Source organism: Sphaerodactylus townsendi, linkage group LG05, assembly GCF_021028975.2.
Source record: "Sphaerodactylus townsendi isolate TG3544 linkage group LG05, MPM_Stown_v2.3, whole genome shotgun sequence".
Lineage (NCBI taxonomy): Eukaryota > Metazoa > Chordata > Lepidosauria > Squamata > Sphaerodactylidae > Sphaerodactylus > Sphaerodactylus townsendi.
Window position 1 is genome coordinate 76536248 of NC_059429.1, and position 14247 is coordinate 76550494.

General features: G+C 42.6%; 1 protein-coding gene across 1 annotated transcript in view; it reads left to right on the top strand.

Moving 5' to 3' along the window:
• The first annotated feature begins 3171 nt into the window (after positions 1-3171).
• The window catches only part of ELOVL1 (ELOVL fatty acid elongase 1), a 41507-nt gene continuing 30431 nt past the window's right edge, over positions 3172-14247 (top strand). The window contains exon 1 of the mRNA XM_048497391.1: positions 3172-3320. The gene's annotated coding sequence lies outside the window, so the exon portion shown is untranslated. The remainder of the gene's footprint in view (positions 3321-14247) is intronic.

Below are 14247 nucleotides of genomic sequence, written 5' to 3' on the forward strand. Positions count from 1 at the left end.
AAAGGCACCAATTTTGATCCACCATCCCAAGTGGAATTTGAGGGGGTTCTTTTTTGGGGGCATAATCAGTGTCTTTCAACACAAGAAAAGAGAAATGTGTGAAACGGGGTTCTATTGCTGGTCATTTGAATCATGTACAAACAACAGGCTTTTTACCCCCCCCCCCTTTTTTTTTTTTTTTGCTTTGATGGGTAAAAATGGGCCCCAAAGAAGGGAACTTCTCCCTGCATCAGAATATATACAGTGTTATCTTCATTTTAAACGTCAGAAAGTATTTGCGGCTCTAAGTGTTTTCTTTTCCGTGGAAAATGGGTCCAAATGGCTCTTTGGGTGTTAAAGGTTTCCGACCCCTGTACTAGAAGAACCAAGGATGGCACCAATGCAGAATGCGACTCAGGGCGATGAAGCATCACAAAGCCCAATATTGATGCAGGGTCAGGAACTAATATAGAACCAGAAACGAGAGCAGGAGTTGAGACGGATTGAACGGAAGAGAGTCCCGCCAGATTATTACAGAAGTTAGGGGGAAGGGATGTAGTGTACTGACTTAAGCAGTTGCAGCTGTTGAACTGTAATTGGCAGTCAGCGCCTGTACTTAATTAGTGCAGCTGCAGGTCTTATTCTATTCTATTGTTGTGGTGTAACTCATGGAATAAACTGCTTGTGTTTTGATCCCTGCGACTTGGACTTCTTGAAAAATATTAAGCAAACCCCCACCCCCCACCCCCAAAGCAAAACTCTGAAGATGCCAGCCACAGATGCAGGTGAAACATCAGGAGAAAATGCTACTAGAACACAGCCATACAGTTCGGAAACAACACAACACCCCAAAATATAATTGTCACAGGCCAGAGTACAAGGAGTGCAAGTTAATGTTGGGTTGTGATGTTATATAGCCCAAGGTTCCTGGCTGTCATGCTGCACAAATACAGGCTAATTTGATACTCCAGAGTTTACCCACATCCAAATTGTCTAGGGAATTAACCGGTCCATCACAGCAAAGCCTGCAGCATTGGCAACTACAACAGAAAAACGTGTTCCATGGTATAACCATGTTTCCATAACATCATCATCAGCATGTGAAACCTTTACTGTTGCTGCAATCTAATTCAGGCGCCTATTCACATAAATACAAATTTGATCATGTACAGTAATAAGTCCATAATATGGAATAATAAATAAGATCATAAATAGCTGTTGCTGAAACATGAACAAAACTTGCATAAACATATTACGATGTTGATCCAAAAAGTAAAAGACACTTAGAATTAGATGAGAAATTTAATATCCTAAGACATAATTCAGTAAGAATGAAATGTGTGGTGATGATGAACTCTTAGCCAATCGCCTCATAGGACTTACTTCCAGCCAAGCCATGTGTGATGACTGGCTGGAAGTGAGTCCTGCATGGTGATTGGCCACGCAGACCACTCAGGGGTCACCAGCGCGGGAATGTTTCTCTGCTCCATGAATCGCCGCAACAGGCATCATGCCAACTGCCTTCTGCTGTTGGGCCAGACAACTGGTGCCCACTCCACCTTGCTTTCCATAAATCATTATTCAAGAAAAATGCTGTGAAGCATGTTGTGAAGCACCATCAAAGCCTCTCTTCTCTTTTGCTTGAACTCTTAAGAAGCAATCAATTTTTCCTGCCAACTTACCTCATACCGCCTAAGGATTCGTTTTAACATATAAATATTCTTTGGTCATTCATTATGCGTGCACCTTGGTGTCTTGGATCTGTGCGCACTCCCCCCTCCCACTTGCGAGTAGTCTCTTTCCTTTTGCTCCTGAAAACTCTGGCTGTTTCCCTCTTCAGTATTGCCTTTTTGAATGTCACCTCTGCAATACTGGAAACTGTCACCCACCCCTGAAATGCTATCTAATTTCTTCCCTTTCCTGCTAGTTAGCTCTTGAATGCTGTGTGTGTGTATTCTTAGCTTGAAAATATACAGTTTTGGTTTTTCATTGTTTATTAATAAAACTTTCCTATTTACGGCAGCCTGTTTATTGAAGAGTTTTTCTGCCCAGACAGTCACTGTAAATATAGGTTATAGATCTGTTACCCTCTCTTGCTAGCTGTCTCTGTGGCTAATTCCCCCAATTAAGAGTGTAGTCTGCCTACGTATTTAGGATTACACTGCCGCCTTCAGCTTTTCCTACAATTATTGTCTTTTCCAGTGACTCTTTTCTCACCATGTGACCACAGTATGATAGCCTCAGTGTAGTCATTTTCGCTTCTAGAGAGAGTTCAACCTTGAGTGTTTTTATGTGTAAGTGGGTGGGTTTTTTTGACAACCCATGCTATCTGTAAAACTGTCCTCAATGCCATATTTCAAATGGACTAATGTTCTTCCTGTCAGTTTTCCTCATTCCCCAACTTTCTCATCCATACTTAGTAATCGGGAATACTATGACACAAATCTTGATCTTGGTCACCATGGACACATCCAATGGACACATAACAATCTTTTCTGCTTCATGTCTGTCCCTACTAGCCTCAATCGCCTGATTTCTTGGTTGCGTTGTCTCTTTTGGTTGACTATTTCAGTTTCTTCATCATGGGCCTTAAAGCTGTGCAATTTCCCAACAGTCACTACTTTTGTCTTAATTATTGGCATTATAATATGATATACATGGGTGTTTAGACAACGAAGGAATGAATTCACGCTGAACCTGTTGGAAAACATATGGTAGCAAACCAAAATAATCTAAAGCATGATTATCACGCTACGGAAAGTTTACAGTGGTGAATACATTGAACACGTCTGGGAAAATTCAGTATGAACAGATCAACAGCTGGAATTCGAACAGCATAGCAGGGTTGACAAAAGACCCTTTGAGGATGTAAACCTATACACAGTCACCTGGGCGGAAGGAAGCCCCAACAAAATAAGGAAATTGCCAATAATATATATAGGACTGAACTGCAAATGCGGAGATCGGAAATGAATCCCACAATCTGGGAAGCCTGCCGCCTGCTTCTTCTAACCTTCTCGCGCCTCACAGGGAAGCACGACGGCTCTGCCTCAAGCCGCCCTCCCTGGCGGGGACGTCGCGGGCTGGCCCAGCCCCACACATGGGGGAGGGGGCTGTCCTCGCTCCCTGCCCCCTCCTTTCCCGTGCCTCGTGCCTCTCGCCCCAGCCTGACTCCTCCCCAGTGAGGTCTGTCGGACTCACCGGGGACGCGGCCAATCACTGGCAGCGGAGCTCTCGGGGCGGTCCCCTTTAACTCTGGGGTGACTGGGAAGCGCGACCGCAGAAGAGGAAGTGCCCGAGCAGCTCTCAGGGAGGGGACCAGTCCTCGCTTCGTCAGGCGGGTGAGTTCAGCCACTGGGAGTCTCCAGAGCGGGTCGCGATGGTGTTTCGGGCCGCCAACTTCGTGAAGTTGAAACGGAGAGTCCTTCCCTATTAGCCGGCCGCGCCCTGCAGGGGCCCGGTATATCCGTCTCTGGGCTGGGGTAGGAGCCGCACCCGGTGCCTCCCCCCGCCCCGCGCTTTGGCCGACTTTTCATGCTGCAGGCCGCGCGGGGCTCGCCCTCCTGACAGGGCAGCTCGGGGGCCTCCTTGGCGGGAGTCTGGAAGCGGCCACCGGGGAGGGTCGCTCACTTCGCCCGCGCGGGGTGGTTTTAGGCGCGGTCTTTGTGCCGCTTGTCGGCGCACTCTGTGGCGAGGACGATGTGAGGTTGGAGAAGCAGAAGGGAAAACAGCGGCCGCTGCCGGTCCGCCCTGAGGGAAAATAACAAGCTGGCCGGGAGGCCGCCCCATCGCAGTGCTCAGAGTTTCTTTCTGTCCGCGGTGATCTCTGTGGAAAAGGAAACGGTGGATTGCTAAAGTCCTGTCAGTCTCCTGAAGATATGGCCCCTGGAGAGTGGGGGGTGGGCATCGGCCCTAAGGTTAACTCTCTTCATGGAGTTTGTGCTTTTAACGGATGAATAATAGACGTTCAGCAGGTGTGGCTCTTACCAATAGGCAGAGATTATTAAGTGCTCCCTGACGTAAAGTTAAGTGGCTTCCCCTCAGTCATGTAGCTTTTGAAAGAACAGATCTGCCGGAAGAAAGCGGTGTTAGTGATGAGGAGCTTGTTTTGGCCTGTGCTGGAGTTCAACTCAGTTAATACCAGCTGATTCCTCCCCACCCCTTTCTTTTCCCATCCCCCTTTACTTCAGTCATGTGAGCTACCCTTGCCTAATAACTTGGTCTGTATGGAAGGTGGGCCAAATTTTCCCTGTAAGGACTGAGGGCTATGGGTGAACAGGCTGAGATTGTATCATTTCTAAAGATGTTCTGAAGCGTGACCTGAGGGAATATCAGTTCATAAGGCACAGATCATTTGGCCTGGTCCTGCTCTGTTTTGGAGGGGAGCGGAGTCAGACCTGAAAACCATCCCCACAGTGGTGATCTTGTACACAAAATGTTTTAAATGTCTGAAGAAACTGTAGGTAGCAGTATTCAGTTCTCACTCAGAAGGATTAGCCTGTTGAATGTCTTTCACTCTGTGATTCTCCACTATATGATGGTCAGGAAGAAAGGCTGTACAGATTCCTTCTGTTCTGTGCTGGATAAAACAAACGTCTGAGGCAAAAAGCCATCCATCTTCCTCTTTCTGTTCCAAAGGAGCTAGTCACATTGTAATTAAGTTGTAGTGGTTATGACATTCCAGTATTTTATGCTTGAGGAGTTTTAATAAATAATATCTGAAACCTTGGAACTCTGTTTCCTTGTATTTCTGATGAGTTGGCAGTAGAACAGACAAGCTGCTTCTTGTAAAATATCAGGGCAGTCAGCCACAGCACCTTTAGGTGCTGTGTTTAGATGATGACCTATGAATGAAATTAGGGCTGGAGAAGATCTTAAATACGAGAACCATATTTCTAAGAATCTTTGCAGTTGTCATTTTAGCTGCCTATTCCAAATTGGGAGAGTTGGTTTATGAGGCTTGACCCAAATCATGATTAATGTCCCACTTTATAGTTTTGAGTTGCTGCTATCTTGCCTGATATGTGGATGGCACACAGAGTAAAGCTGTGCATCTCTACTCCTGCCCCCCCTTTGTGATTCATCCAGCAGTAAAGATAGCATCAAAGTCTTTTTCAAATCCTGTATTTGTAGAATAGGACTAATGTAGGTTGAGAGCAATTACATACAGCCTCCTTGAAGTTTAGTGTGATATACACACCTTGACAAGTATAATATGATTTCAGAAACGAGGATTTTAATTTGATAATTTTATTCTTGCAATGCTACTTTAAACTCTTGATTATGCTGGAGGCTCTGAGCACTGTCTGGGAGGAGTTGTGGCCACTGGTTTGGTTATAGTTATATTAAAGGGGCAAGGATTATTGACTCTCCATGGTGTACCAAGAAAGTTTATTAAATGACCATGCTGCCAATTTTCTGCCCAGCTACATGCCATATTTAAGTCATAATAATACAGGTTTTGCTGACTAAATTAAAATGCTTCTCTTAACAAAGGATATGTAGTCCCTGATAAACTTCTATCCCACCTGTTCTAGGTCACAGCAGAGAACTACAGCAGCTATTGATATCCTCAGCTAGTCTGGTTTGGTCTTGTTTTTAGTTTGCCTTTCATTTGTGAAGAAAATGCATCATGCACAAGCATATGTGTTCCTGCTTGTCCCCAAACTTGGCTTAAACTGTTGTGTTTTTTTTGCCTAGTTTTTGTGTTATGTTCTTTGCACACAGCTACAATCCAGAGTGTATTTGTTAAAGAGGCTGCTGGCCTGGCACTTTACTGATTTTCAGGAGAGTTCTGAGCCCAGAACAGAGGAAGCCCAAAACTGGAAGCTCCTTGGCTGTTTTCTGGCCTTATATTCAGTGGCCAATGTTGACTCTGGCTGCTGTAAAGTTTACCACTTATCCATTGAACCTATGTCCATCATGGCTGGTGAAAACTAGTGGTGGCGGCATGTGGGCTGCCCTGAGAGATATTATAAATCTGTCCCTGAGTTCAGGGGTCTTCTCAGGAGGGTTGAAAGAAGCAGTGGTACATCCACTCTTGAAGAATCTAACCATTGTTAGATCCTTTGAATCCTGCCTGCATTTGCTTTCCTGGGTAGGGTAGTTGAGAGCAACAGTGGAACAGTTTCAGCCATTCCTGGAAGATTTAACAGCACTGGACCCATTTCAGTCCGGCTTCTGACTTGATAATGGGACAGAGATTGCTTTGGTCACTCTCTTGGACCAAGGCAGGTCAGCCCTGCTGGTTCTTCTTGATCTGACATCAGCATTTGACTTATTTGATCATGGGCTTTTGGCTCACTGTCTGACTGATGCTGATATATGGGGGACACCCTTACAATGGCTGATCTCCTTTCTCCAGGGTCAGGCATTAGGGGAGAGAACCTCATCATGATGTTTACTGGGGTGGGGGTCCTCTGCTTGATGTAATTTAACATTTGTATGCACCCTCAAATCAAGTTGGTCTGGAGTTTCAGGCTGGTTTGTCACCAATATGCTGATGACACCCAGCTGTAACTTTTGATCAGCGTCTGGTCTAGTTCTGTCTCAGATAATTTGGCCAGTTGCTGAGTAGATTTGATTTAAATTAAATCAGTTTAAATCACTAGTCGACAAGACTTGATTTAAATCATGGTTTTCTACATAAAGATTCACTCTTGCGGGTATGGTCTTAATATTTATAACCAGATGAAGGTTTCATTTTTAGAATAATGCCTGCCTTACCTATCATTAGAAAAACCTCATCAAAATATTCCCAAACTTGGGTTTCTTTTATGGCGTGCTGCCATTATAGATGGCAGGGAGAGAATAATATAATAAATCTCAGGCTAGACACACAAAGATTCCAAGACTTGTGAAATATTCTGCCCAAAAGTTTTCACTTTCGTTTTTACTTCTTTCCCCTCCCTTCTCACACTTAGCTCTTTGGCAGATCTATTCCGTTCCAAACAATCTTCCATTCATTGAACTTATTGAAACTTAGCACTCATGAGGTAAGGGGTTGATTGTGTCAGGTAGGCAATTGGTGCCCAACCTATCTTGCCCCAAACTAACCACAACAATCCATGCAACAGTCACCTCCAGATTAGATTACTGTAACTCACTCTGTGCAGGGTTTCCCTTGAGACTGATCCAGAAACTTCAACTGGTGCACAATGTGGCTGCCTAACTCCTCTCTGGGACACCGGGAAGGGCTAACATCCAGCCAGTGCTCTCTCAGCTACATTGACTCTGGTTAGAGTACTGAATCAGATTTAAGGTTTCAGTATTAACATTTGAAGTCCTAATGGCCTGGGACCTTATTATCTGTGAGACCACCTCTTTGTATATATCCTCATAGAGCATTACTTTCTGTAAATAACAACTTAGTGGAGATCTCTGGTCCAAAAAGTATCCAGCTGTCCTCAACCAGAACCAAAGCTTTCTTGACTGTGGCACTGACCTGACAGAACACTCTGTCAAATGATAGGTCACTGTGGGACCTATTGCAGTTCTGCAGAGCTTGTAAGATGGGGTTGTTCCATCAGGCATATGGTTGAGGGCATCACCAGTTTTATCCATATTAGCTGGCCTTCCTACCCTCCCTTCTCCTTCTTTTCCTGTATTATGTTTATTGGCATTATGTAATGGGGGATGTGTGAGAAATATTGACATTTAAATTGTTCTTTCTTCTTGGGTTAGTATATTTAAGACACCATATTTTATTGTATATTATTATGGTGTCTTAAATATACTATTTAGTGCCAACTATTTATACATTTTGTGCAATCCCAAACAACGCAGAGCGTACACTTTGGCTCGTTTTAACGCTCTGCCTAACGCTATGACTCTTGGCAGGTATAATAACACTCCATATGAGAACAGGTTATGCCAATGTAATATGGCTGTTGTTGAGACTGTTCAACATGTACTATTGGAATGTCCAATGTACGAGTCGTTACGCTCTACATACATCTGTCCATTGATAGAGAGCTCAAACGATGTCAGGCTACCATCTACTATGAATTTTCTATTCAACGGTTCCTGTGATCTTGTATGTGAGAATGTTGCGAGTTTTTTGAGGAACTATTTGGTCAGGCGCAATCATTGCCTACATATTAGTAACGGCTAAATTATTTTATGTGTGCGTGAATGTTGTGAATGTTCAACGTTGTTTTAATGTATTTTAATATTTTAATGTCTCAGTTAGTAGATAAATGCCCCCTTTTACTAACTCTGTAATTTATAATGCCAATAAAGGCTTTGGAATTGTATATTATTGTTTTTTAATTTATGTTGGTTTTATTGAAATGAAATATTACTGTTGGCTGCTTTGAGCTTGCTGTGGTGGAGGAAAGCAAGTTAGAAGTTGAAACAATAAATAAATATTGCAAAGGCATTTTGAAATAGTTATCTTCAGCTAAACCAAAAAAAGCATAATGTATGAATAGTGGTAATGTTCATTGTCTAATGTGCAAGAGGACAAAATACCTACCTGCTTAACATGGAAGCTGACCCATGCTGTCTTGTGACTAAATTTGGTTGCAGTCCCATTGGTATTCTTTTACCATCCCCTGTGAAGCTGAAAATGCCAAGAGGGAAGCCATGCTGGTTTTCTGATTTCTTGTCTATCTGCTTTTTCTTTTACTGTTGAGCAGACATGTTGTTCTGAAGGAGAAATTCAAATAAGGTTCCCCATCTGCTAAGAATAGCAGAAACTGTATTCAAGACGGAGTGGGCATGTGGGGGTTTCCTGGAATCAGTGGAACTGGCACAGCTTTTTCCTACACTGGAGGAGAGAAAAGAATATCACAAATGTCTACAGCTCTGTACAGAAAATATGCAAGTAGTGGACTAAAACTGTGTGTTTACTAGAACATACTTGTTAACGAGTGATAGAACAATGCAGAAAACTTAAGTTGCCTTCCTACATGGCCATCAGATGATTTTTACAATGATTCAAGCACATGGATGCATTTTTTTCTGTACAGAAAATGGGTGAGAAGTACAGAAGTACCTGTGACAGTTGTTCTAGGCGTAAAAGTTTTTAAATGGAAAAGTGTGTGTGTGGAGAGGTCATATCTTGAGCTATGGATATGGAATACTTTCATGCCATACTTGGCCCACCAAAAGATAAAAATATGGTTCTGCATTATTCATAGGAAGCGAAAGTAGTGTGTTTCTGCTGTAATAAAAATTCTAGATATTAAAATGGCCTTCATGGTTAAAACCATGTGTATCTCTGGAATCCCTTAGGCTATCACAGCAGTTTTAACTGCATTCTGCTCAGTGGCCCCTGAGGATTCTCCCCCACTAACAGTTTTTGTAAAAAAATTTGGAGCCCCTCTCCTGATTTTTCTAAAATGGCCATCGCAGGTAAAAACACCCATATCTCTGAAATTTTGTGGGCTGTTATGGCTGTTTTAAGTACATTCTGATTGAGACCACCTAGGGATTCTTTTCCACCTATTGGCTTTTCAAAACTCAAACCTTTCAATGGCTACCACCCCCTTTCAATAAAAAGAAGGTCGAAGTGGCTGTGGATTTATTCAGCATTGAGGATCTATCTTTTAGTGAGACAAAGTATGGTTTCAGATAATAAGAAACTGCTGTCCATGATGAGATTCTATAGTACGTGTGTTGGTATCTAAATGAATATGCTGTGGAGTACTAGCAAGTGAGGACTGAAAATTTTTTAGATCTCTAGGGGAAAGCATCACATTTCTAGGGACTTTATATTTTCTTTTCCTTATCTGTGCTAACAAGTGATTTATAATCTGATTATTGCGAGTGTGCATCCCATGTGACCAGATCATAAAATTAGATTCTGTTTTCCTTGGGGGGGGGGTGCTACTCTTCTTGCTCTGGAACTGTATCAAGAATCTCAATTTGGGCTCACTGCATAACTCACTAGGTAATAGCCAATCTCTTTTCACTCTGTAACAGGTTTTATGTTGTTGGCTCCTCAGCAGTTCCGTGGTGTATCCTTATCTGGGAGCAAGCAGGATACTTATCTAAACTAGGCTTATATTATTATTTAGGAATGTTACTTGCTGCTGGCAGTCCCTATGAACTGCAGTTGGGAGGTGGAAAGAAAATGTAGTCACAAATGACGACTATACCAGGGTAGATTGTTGAGTAAAAGCTGCTACCCATCAGTTTTCCAAAATAAAAAGGCCAGTTGGTTTTGTACCCTTTATCTGCTTAGCTGCCTTTTCTTTAAATTATAACAGATATCGTTCTTCAGTAGGTTGGGGAGAAGGGGTTGCCTACTTTGAAAAGGCTATGAACGTTAACTTAGAAATTATAGTACCTCTGTTCTGGGGTAGAGGAGACCTTGCCTAAAAGTGGTGAAGGGAGAAAGATAAAATTTATCTGTCTGTGGTGCTGAATTGTGGTTCTCTTTGAGGCATCACTGTGTTATATAGGCTGGGAGGAATGGGGGTGCTGCTTAGATGACTGTTGAAGTGTGCTCCTTGCAGTTCTGCCTTTGTAGTTTCCAGATACAATTCAGTTCGTTCAAATACTATTGCCCATCTTCTTGGTTTGGAGTAAGCAGCACATTATTCGGTAGCTGGAGCATGTGTCTAGGCCCGTGGTGGCGAACGTTTGGCACTCCAGATGTTATGGACTACAATTCCCATCAGCCCCTGCCATGCTGCCAATTGGCCGTGCTGGCAGGGGCTGATAGGAATTGTTAATCCTGCTTCCATCCTGGAGTGCCAAAACGCTCAACTCCCTATTTCTAGGCTGTCTATTTGTTTTTGGGCACAATTCAAGATGCAGGTTTTAACTTCTGAAATTTGAATGGTCTGGATCTCCAGAGGCACCTATTCGCTTATGAACTATCCTGCTTCTAAGTTAGTTACTCAGGCTCATCCTAGAATACCATCTCAGGTGGTTGCAAAATTGCTGTTTTCAGTATTCTGTAGTGACTTCTCATTGGCTGTCTCAATGGCTGTGGAGCTGGTTATCACTGGAGGGTTACCCTTTGAAGAGTAAGAGGCAGGTGAAGACTATTCATACTACAGCAACTATTGGACCATGGTGTTAATTTCTCATGTGAGTAAAGTAATGATCAAAATCTTACAACAAAGTTTATTACCATGTATAGAATGATAAGTGCCAGATGTTTAAGCTGGATTAAGAAAGAGAAAAAGCACTAGGGATCATATTGGATTTCATAGATTGGGTTTCATAGATTGCAACACAGTTTTGTGTTGGATCCCAGAAAACTATGGCTTGTTTTAAAGGAAACTGATTTTCCACAATATCTGATTGGTTTGATGCACAAGCTGTACTCTGGACAAGAAACTACTGTTAGGACAGTATATGGAGAAACATAATGGTTTCCAGTTGGCAAAGATATCAGACAAAGATGCATTTTATCTCCCTGTCTCTTCAAGAAAACCCAGAATTGATTTAGAGTAGGGTGGAATGAAAATTGGGGAATAAATGTTTACCATTTGAGATATGCTGATGAATACCTCATTAGGGAAAATAGGGAAGACTTGAAATGACTACTGGAGAAAGTTAAACCAGAAAGTGCAAGCAGGATTACAGTTGACCATCAAGAAGATAAAACTAATGCTACTAGAGAATTACTCTCAACTTTAAGATTGACAGTGAGGAAACTGAAAGATTGGCAGTGAGGAAACAGCTTACTATTTCTTGCTCAATCATTAGCCGAAAGGGAGACTGCAGCCAAGAAGTCAGAAGAAGATTGAGAGTGGGAAGGGCAGCCATGGTGGAACTAGAAAAGGTTCTTAAGTATAAGGATAAGGATTCTTATGTATAAGGATAAGTATGATTCATGCCATAATATTTCCCATTACCATGGTTATGAAAATTGGGTCATGAAGAAAGCTGACAGGAAGAAAGCAGAGTCCTTGGAAATGTTGTGTTGGAGGAGACTTTTTGGGATACCATGAACTGCCAAAAAGAAATCAGTGTGTTCTAGATCAAATCAAGCCTGAACTCCCCTAGAAGCTAAAATGACTGACCTGAGGCTACTGTACTGTGGCTATTGTACTATTGTATTATTATGAGGAGAAAAGAATGACCAGAAGAGACAATAATTCAAGGCAGCCAAGGAAAAGAGAAAGACCCAACAGAAGATGGATTGACTCAATTAAGGAAGAACAAAAGTTGGTTTTATATACCTTCTTTTTCCCTACCTTTAAGAAGTCTCAAAGTGGCTTACAATTGCCTCCCCCACCCCACTACACAGTAGTGTAGTGTCTAAGAGCTGGTGTACTCTAATCTGGAAGAACTGGGTTTGATTCCCTTCTCTGCCGCCTGAGCTGTAGAGGCTTATCTGGGGAATTCAGATTAGCCTGTACACTACACCAGCTGAGTGACCTTGGGCTAGTCACAGCTCTATGGAGCTCTCTCAGCCTCACCTACCTCATGGGGTGTTTATTGTGAGGAGGGAAGGGAAAGGAGTTTATAAGCCCCTTTGAGTCTCCTACAGGAGAGAAAGGGGGGGATATAAATCCTCCTCCTCCTCCTCCATCACAGACACCTAGTGAGGTAGGTAGGGCTGAGAGAGTTCAGAAAACCTGTGACTAGCCCAGTTTCCTGTAGTAGGCTTATGTGTCAGAGTGAGGAAATAAACCCAATTCACCATGGAATGATGATATTAGAGTGTGTCACTCATAGAGAAGTAGGGAATCTAACCCAGTTCTCCAGGTTAGAATGGCATTTCTGAGGAGGTGGGGGATGTTATCTGTGGACATTTTTAGGAAGCACTCAGAGGCCAACTTATTTTCCTGGACTTTTAGGTTGAAGGCGTGGGGGGTGGGAAAGGAGTTCCATAGTCTTTTAATGTACTTTATGGGTTTTAAAATTTGAAACTGTAAGCCTCCTTTAGCCACAAAGGAAAACAGGTACAAATATTTTAATAAATAACTATAGTTATCAAAAGATATAATTAAGTTGCTTATAAAATCAGAAATAACATAAATGTGTGTTATGTAACATCAAACCATATCTAATCTATGGCAACCCTATGAATTAATGTCCTCCAAAATTTAACAGCCTTGCTCAGGTCTTGCAAACTGAGGGCCCTGGTTTCCAGCATGGTGTAGCAGTTAAGAGCAGTGGATTCTACAGGGTGGGAACTACTATTTAAAAAGCATGTAGCCCACTTGGCCTTTAATAGATGTGAAGGAACAGCAAGTAGGTGGCAGCCATAGTTAGCACATAGGGGAGAGAGAGTCCTTTATAAATATGTGGTTTCTAAGCCATGAAGGCGTTTAAATGTTATAGCTAGAGCCTTGAATACAAACTGATGCCCAGTGTAGCTGTTTTAAAGTAGGCATGATGTGGCCCCTGACAATAGTTAGGCTACCGCATTCTGAACCTGATGCACTTTCCCGGTTGTCTTTAATGTGCTCAGCATTGTGCTGCCCTTGGAGTAATCTCAGGTCAACTGAGTCTGAAAAAAGGGAGGTTTAGTGAACCAAATGACCTTGATAGAAAGCAGCAACTTGCTTTCCAAGTGGCACAGCTGAGTTTTTGAGCATCACCTAGTTCTTAACTTTCTGTCCAAATGCCAGCTCCACTCCAGCCACAAGTGAATCCAATCTATCCACCCACAGAAACATCAGTTGAGGATTTATTGAGTGAATGTTAGATAATTAATCCGTAAACATTTTCAGATTTTATCCTTGTGAAACGAGTACACGTTGAGGTGGTGACTTGAGTCTGATCTTTGCATTTTAGTGAAACCTCATGTATTGAACTGAAAATCTTTATTATTTTTAGGCAAACGTAGCCCTCATTTTATATCAGAAACCGAGATGGCTTTCTTCAGCTTCATGCAGGGGACCGGCATAGTCCTTCTACTTAAAGTAACATGGTTCTGATTCCTAGCATGTCAGTGCAGATGCCATTATATAAACTAAATGGACCCTTTGGGAGATGTTACCCACCTGCCCAAAAGGCTTCTCTATCCTCTCAGGGTGCATAGTAGAGTGCTGAGGTTCACTAAGCAGCAGTGACATTAAAGATCCTAGGAAATCATGGGACTGGAACTAGGTACTGGATCTCATCTGCATCTAATATAGATTTTCCACTGTCATCCAAGTGACTTTTCAGCAATCCTCTCTTGGGTGAAGGCACACCAGCACTGCTTCACACTCAGATATCTTTGCTGTCCCAAATCTAGGAAGTTCTGCTCCCTCTTCTGGTTGCCAGGCCTTGATTGACTATTGGGGACCCTTTTTGCGGCCTGTCTGATTTCTAGGGCAGTTCTGTCTTATCACAGTTTTTAACTGCCTTGTT